The sequence below is a fragment of the Chroicocephalus ridibundus genome, chromosome 14 (assembly GCF_963924245.1).
Source record: "Chroicocephalus ridibundus chromosome 14, bChrRid1.1, whole genome shotgun sequence".
Classification (NCBI taxonomy): Eukaryota; Metazoa; Chordata; class Aves; order Charadriiformes; family Laridae; genus Chroicocephalus; species Chroicocephalus ridibundus.
The window spans coordinates 1,758,179-1,764,228 of record NC_086297.1 but is presented as its reverse complement, the minus strand read 5'-3'; the positions used below and the strand labels follow the sequence as shown (position 1 = coordinate 1,764,228).

At 58.3% G+C, this 6,050-nt stretch overlaps 1 protein-coding gene across 1 annotated transcript in view; it reads right to left on the bottom strand.

Annotated features, from left to right (window-relative positions):
• The window catches only part of CEP112 (centrosomal protein 112), a 204,123-nt gene that overhangs the window by 291 nt on the left and 197,782 nt on the right, over positions 1–6,050 (bottom strand). The gene's annotated exons all lie outside the window — the stretch shown is intronic.

The following is a 6,050-nucleotide window of genomic DNA, read 5'->3' as shown; positions in this document are numbered from 1 at the left end:
GGCTCTATCGCCAGCCCGATCGCGACTATCGGATCCGCTCCGCTGAACTCCCGGCGCACTTTTAGCGGGGTTGGGGGGGGGGGGGAGGGGGGGGGAATATCGCTGCCCCCCCACCCCCGACAGCTCCCGGCAGCACCGGCCGTCCCTGCCCCGGCATCTGGTTTCCATTCCGCACCCCCCCCAGCCCCTCTCCCTCCTCCAGCGCGCACGTTGCGCGCCCCCAGCAGCACCGCGCAGCCGGGGGGCGACCGGTCCCGCACACCCGTCCCTCCCGGGGGGCTTTTTGGGGCGCTTCTCTGCGGAAACCAGATGCTGAAGCAGGGACACCCACCTCCCCCCACTCCCCCCCCCCAAAAAAAAAAAAATTACCAAGGGGGGCGCGGGTTAAGGCGCGTACCTGGGCGCAGCGGGGCATCCCGGGCCGGGCGGGCGGCTCCGCGCCCCTCCGCGCCCCCCCCGAGCCATCAAACCCGGCTCCGGAAAGAGGGAAATCAAATAGAAAGAAGCACCGAAAGGGGGGGGCGGAGGTGGGGGCAGCCCCCGGGCGGCGCCGACCCCCGCGGGCCGGGCTTCCCGGCGCTGGAGCGGCGTGCAAAATAATAATAATAATATAATAATAATAATAAAAAAAAAACCTGCTCCAGAAATGGCGACGGGCTGGGAGGAGAGAGGTCGGAGCTGGGGCGGGGGGAGGAAAAAGAGAGGGGGGGGGGAAAAGTCCGGAGCGACTTGGATCCTCCGAGCCCCGAGCAAGAGCCGAGCCCAGCCGCGCCCGCGGAGGCGGCAGCGCGCCCGCGCAGCGCGGGCACCGCACGGCGCGCACACCAAAGGCAAAAAAAAAAAAAAAAAAAAAAAAATCTTTAAAACAATCCGTATTAAAAAAAAAAAAAAAGCAGCCCGCTGCCCCCGAAGTTGCCACTCACCGCGGAGCCGGAGCTCGCTGCGCGCCCGCGGCCCCGCCGCTCTCCGCCGCCGGCAGCGCGCAGGCTGGCCCCGCTCCCCCCGCGCCCCTCGCTGTCCTTCCTCCTCCTCCTCCTCCTCCTCCTCCTCCTCTCCTCCTCCTCCCCGGCGGTGCAACCGCATCGGAGAGCATCGGGAAAGGGGGGGGCGGGAGGGGGGGCGCTGCGAGGGAAGGAGCCCACTCCGATCCGCGCCTCCCTCCTCTCCCTCCCCTGGTTATTTATTTTATTTATTTTAAATACAAAAGCGCTGGTCCCTCCCCCGCCTCCTCCCCCTCCCTCCTCCTCCCCCCGCCCCTCCCCGCCCCCCCCCGGGCTCTCCCCGCCAGCGCTGCGCGCATCAAAGCGCAGGCCGGCGGAGCGGTCCTGCAAGGGCGGTAGCGCGGCTCCGCGCCGCCCGCCACGCTCTCTCTCACACACACCCTCAGAAAAAAAAAAAAACCACAAAAAACAAAAAAAAAAAACAGGCCCAAAAAAATTAAAAAATAAAAAAGAAGAAACTGGGGGGGGGGAAGCAACCCCTGCCCCGCCCGGTGCTCTCGCCCCCGGGGAGTGCAAGGAGTGCGCGGGGGCAAGCTTCTACCCGGGGGTGGTGGGGTGGGGGTTCCCCACTCGTGAGGAAAATAATTGTATATATATATATGTTGGGGGAGGGTTTATTTTATTTTATTTTTATTTTTGCTCCCGCCTCTCGGCATCCCGGGAGCGGCTACGGAGTTGCCAGGACCTTATCAAAGGGAAGCGATCGCAGCCGCCGCTCCACCGCCCCCCGCCCCGCCGCCGCCGCCTTAAAGGGGCAGGCGCACCCTTCCGCGCCGCTCCGCGCCCTTCCGCGCCGGCACGGCGCAGCCTCTTGCCCTGGCCAGTCGGGGTACTGCAGAGCGGGAGGTTACTCCCAGGCATCAAAACTTGGCGAAAAGTTTTCATCCCAGGGAAAAAACGGGGCGGGTCCCCATATTATTATTAATTATTTTTTTTTTATAACAATCCGAAGGCATGTTTTCGCTCTGCATACTAATTAAACAATATCTGATTGCAATATAACTGGCACACCAGCAAAACGCCGTCTGCAGTTGTGTTCACATCTTCCCCCCCCCCATCTGTTAAATATTAAACAGACACGGAATGGAGTTTTTTTAACTTCGCACAAAAGGTTTTAATTAGGGATTGGCCCCCAAACCTGCCCTCCGGATCCAAGGCGCCTCCTGCCCTCCTCCCCGAGGCTGGACGGGGCGGGGGGGGGCTCGGCGGGGCCGGGCTGGGCTCTGCCCCCCCCGCCTTGGCATCGCCCACCCCGGCCCCCCCGGCCCCGCTGCCCGCGGACGGGAGCGCAGAGAAGGCGGCCGGGCTCGGTGAGCCGTCGCGGAGCTCAAACCGGGTGGAGGGTAACGCCAGAGCAAGGCGAGCTTTTGAAGTCGAGCTCTGCTTCGTTTTGATCATTATTATATTATTAATCCCTAGATTGCAAGTCCTTCCAGAGGCCCCAAGGGGATTCTCTCTGCCATATCCCCGAGCAAAGACTTTGGGATCAAGCCCTGCTCTTGAAAGCACTTCTACAGGTCAGCAGAAGACCCCCTGTACCCATCTCCCCGCTCCTCAAGCCCCTGGGCAGGGACCGCTGCGGCCACCACCACCTCAGGAGACCCCTGTCTCCTGTCCCCCAGGATCAGCACCCCACGATCCCACTTTTTCCTAGGAAAAAGCTTTGGAAAATGAGCCCGCTTGCCCTCGATTGTGGGGTCTGCTGTGTGCAGGAGCCAGGGAGGTGACAGCGGCTGGGCAGGGCCGGGCATGTGGCAATGCCAGAGGGCAAAAAAAATGGCACCTTCCATTTGTGGGTGCCTGAACATCGTTTACAGCATCTCCTGGGAAATACAGCAAAGTTGTGCATCACAGAATCGTTTAGGTGGGAACGGACCTTTAAGATCGAGTCCAACCACCCAACACTGCCAAAGCCACCACTAAACCATGTCCCACGTCACTGGACCAGCCCCCCCACCACCCCCTGTGGGGGCACACGAGCACGGGCAAAACCACCCACAGCCCCAGGAAACAGAGCCAGGATGGACCCTGCTCCCGCCACCGAGGTTCGTCCCCACCAGCCTCCCCAGGTCCCTCCTGCCCTGCCAGCCCCCCGGCGGCTCCGCAGCGACGGGGGGGACCCTGCGGTGAAACCCCAAGGGAATGACGGGGCGCACGGGACCTCAGCACACTGGGAAACACCAACTCCGGTCCCAGGGGCTTGACCTGATCCTAAATGGGAGGACAGAAAGCAGAGTCGCGGCCGCAAACCCGCGCGTCTCCCTTCCCACCCAAGCCGCCTTCTCTTTGTGCGCCACTGAAAAACCCACGGCTTTGCACCCCGGCTAAACACGGCGCTCGGCTTCACCCCGCGCTCAAGAGCTCCCCGTTTCTTGCTCTCCTCGAGGCCCTGCTCAAACCACCGTCTCCACCGAGATGACAAGCAAAACACCGGCGAAGCCACGCATCATGGTGGCCCTGGACGTGGCACCCTTTGAAGCTGGGATTTCATCAGCTCTGGGGTGGCTGGATGCATCCCAGCGCCCGGCACAGTGGCGAGGAGCTAACCATGCATATTGCTGGGCGCCTGGACTGGTCAACCTGGGCTAATAATATGAAATAACGTGTAATAATTTGCTGTTGCTGCCCAATTACACAGTTTTCAGGCCTGGGAATGGCTACCACTGGGCACGGGAAGCAAACTTTCTGCCAAAGCCATGAGCTGAGCAGTAAAAGCCATTTCTAGGCACAACAAGCAGTTACGGATTATGAGAATTACTATTAGTTTTGCTGCTGCTGATGCCAAGTATCGACATGCCACTGTGTCAGATGCCACTGAGCCACACAAAAGGATCCTTTCCTGTGTCCCCTGGGCCCCTTGCGATGGTGACGGTGAGAAGACCTCCAGCCCAGGACCTCCAACCACCAGGAGCTGGTTGATCACCTCCTGGTACTGATATCTTGAACTTGCTTTGAAACGATGTTGGCATGAAAAGCTGAGCCCCACTTACTCCTATAGCGCAGAAAATTAAGCCATTATGATGGAGGCTGAAAGCCTTGGACTTTTCCACTTTGGAAGGAAATCTCATTAAGTATCGTTCATTATATTTCATAAAAATGGCATTTAACCAGCTAGTTTTCTGCAGGTCCCGTTGTGCAACACCACTGCCCTGCACCGATGCCCTGGGAGTTCCTGAGCCGGGTTCTTCATTTACCGCATCCTTTGGGACCGCGCGTGCGTAAGAGCAGCCCACCCAAAGACCTGCCTAGCCCACCCTCCTCTTTACGGCAGTCACCAAAAAGGGATGCTTTGGGAACAAAATGAGAGGAGGGCAAGCCCCTGGGGACGTGGCTTTGTGTGGAAGTGCCCGTGGAGCGGTTTGTCCTCCCCAAAGCCGCGGTGGCCCCGTTCATTTTCGGCATGTCCAGTCAGGGAGCCTATTTTCTCCTCCTGCCAACAGGGAAGAGTCACGTAGTGCCTGAGATTTGAAAGCAATCCGATGAACTAGGCAGGCGGTGGCAGGTACAAGAAGGTCTTCCAGAGTTTTCTTCATCTTTATCAGTTTCTGGAAGTCCTTGTTCGCAGATCTACAGGGAATCTCTGTGTTCAGGTAGCAGCTGCAGTCATCAAGAAAGCAGAGTATCTTTGAATTTCCTTCTGATTTTCCAGTCTAAACTTGAATCTGAATTCCCAGGCTGAACAGAAGGAGAATTAACTATTTATATTGTATTTGTTGGCCCTTCTGCATTTTAGATAAAAATTCAGTAAACGTGTGAGAAAATGACTGCAAAGAGCTGTACAAAGTAGCGTCCCCCGGCCGTGCCGGTGCCCTCGCGGCGCCGCTGCAAAGGCCAGACGCGTCCCCTCCTTGCTGCTATTTAATGTAGCACGTTCACAGGCAGCGCAAAGAAGCTTGAAGTCAGATCGTGGTACCAAAAAGGAATAACTTTAGATGAAAAGAGTCACTTCACAGTGAAGCTACAAAATAAAGAAATTTTTTATTTTTTTCGGGGGGAGAGGGGGGAACTTTTTTAGAGCAGGTAATAAAAAAAATGTCGGAAAGAAAAAAGCAGTGGGAGCCATTAAGGACTGGAGCGCTGGTCTCAGAGCATCGCCCCCAGCCCACGCTCACCGGGCTCGGAACGCAACGCCCCGTCCTGCCCCAGCTGCACCCAACCGACCCGGCTCCATCACTGCCTCCTCTACCCACAAGGCTGACGTTTCGCTGGTGTCTTGCTCCAAAAGAGACGTCTCCAGGTGGTTTGTCTTCCTGCAGAAAACCAGGTCAAGCGCCAGGAAAGTTAAGGCTCTGAGGACTACGCCGGGGCTCCTCTCTTCTTCCCTCTATGCAGCCTTGTGGCGACGACAGCGGTACGAGGAGCACGCTCCAATCGAACGGCCTCAGCAAATAATAAGAATAGTAATGCCTGAATTTTAGTTTGCGCTTTTCGTGAACTACAAGTCCTATACCAGAGGTCAAAGTCGGTGTCTTCCGCTGTGCGCAGGGAGATGCCGAGGGCCGGGGAAGCGCCTTCCTTGTGGACAACACCAAAGCAGTGAGGATGCCGAGAGATGGCACCCCCCGCCCGGCCGGCCCCCACCGCTCAGGGCAGAGGACACTGGTTTTACTCATGCAACTCACAAGCGCTTCCTCTGCTAAAACTACAGTGAGATCACACAGACATAGGCGGAAAATATGGAGGAAAGATGAAAGGAGCACGCTGAGCTCCCTCCTCTCCATGCACACCTCTCGCCCACCCCTACATGGGGCCAATTCCCCCCCAAGCCCCTCCAGGCTGTCCCCTCCCGGCTCCCTGCTCCATCCCTTCCCCAGGCAAGGGGAGGGTGAGCAGCGCTATTTACTCATCCCACCTCGGCAAAATGCACAGCCGTGGTGGGCAGGGGTCTTGGGATATAAATCATTTTCCCGGCAGGAAAGACCCCTCTGTGATAAGCGCAGGCCAAGGAGGACCCGCGCGACAGCGCGCTCTCGACCCAAAAGCGGCGTTAGTCAGAGCCGGGGCCTGACGTCACCTGCCCTGTCACACGCTCAGCGAGCGGCGGGGCTC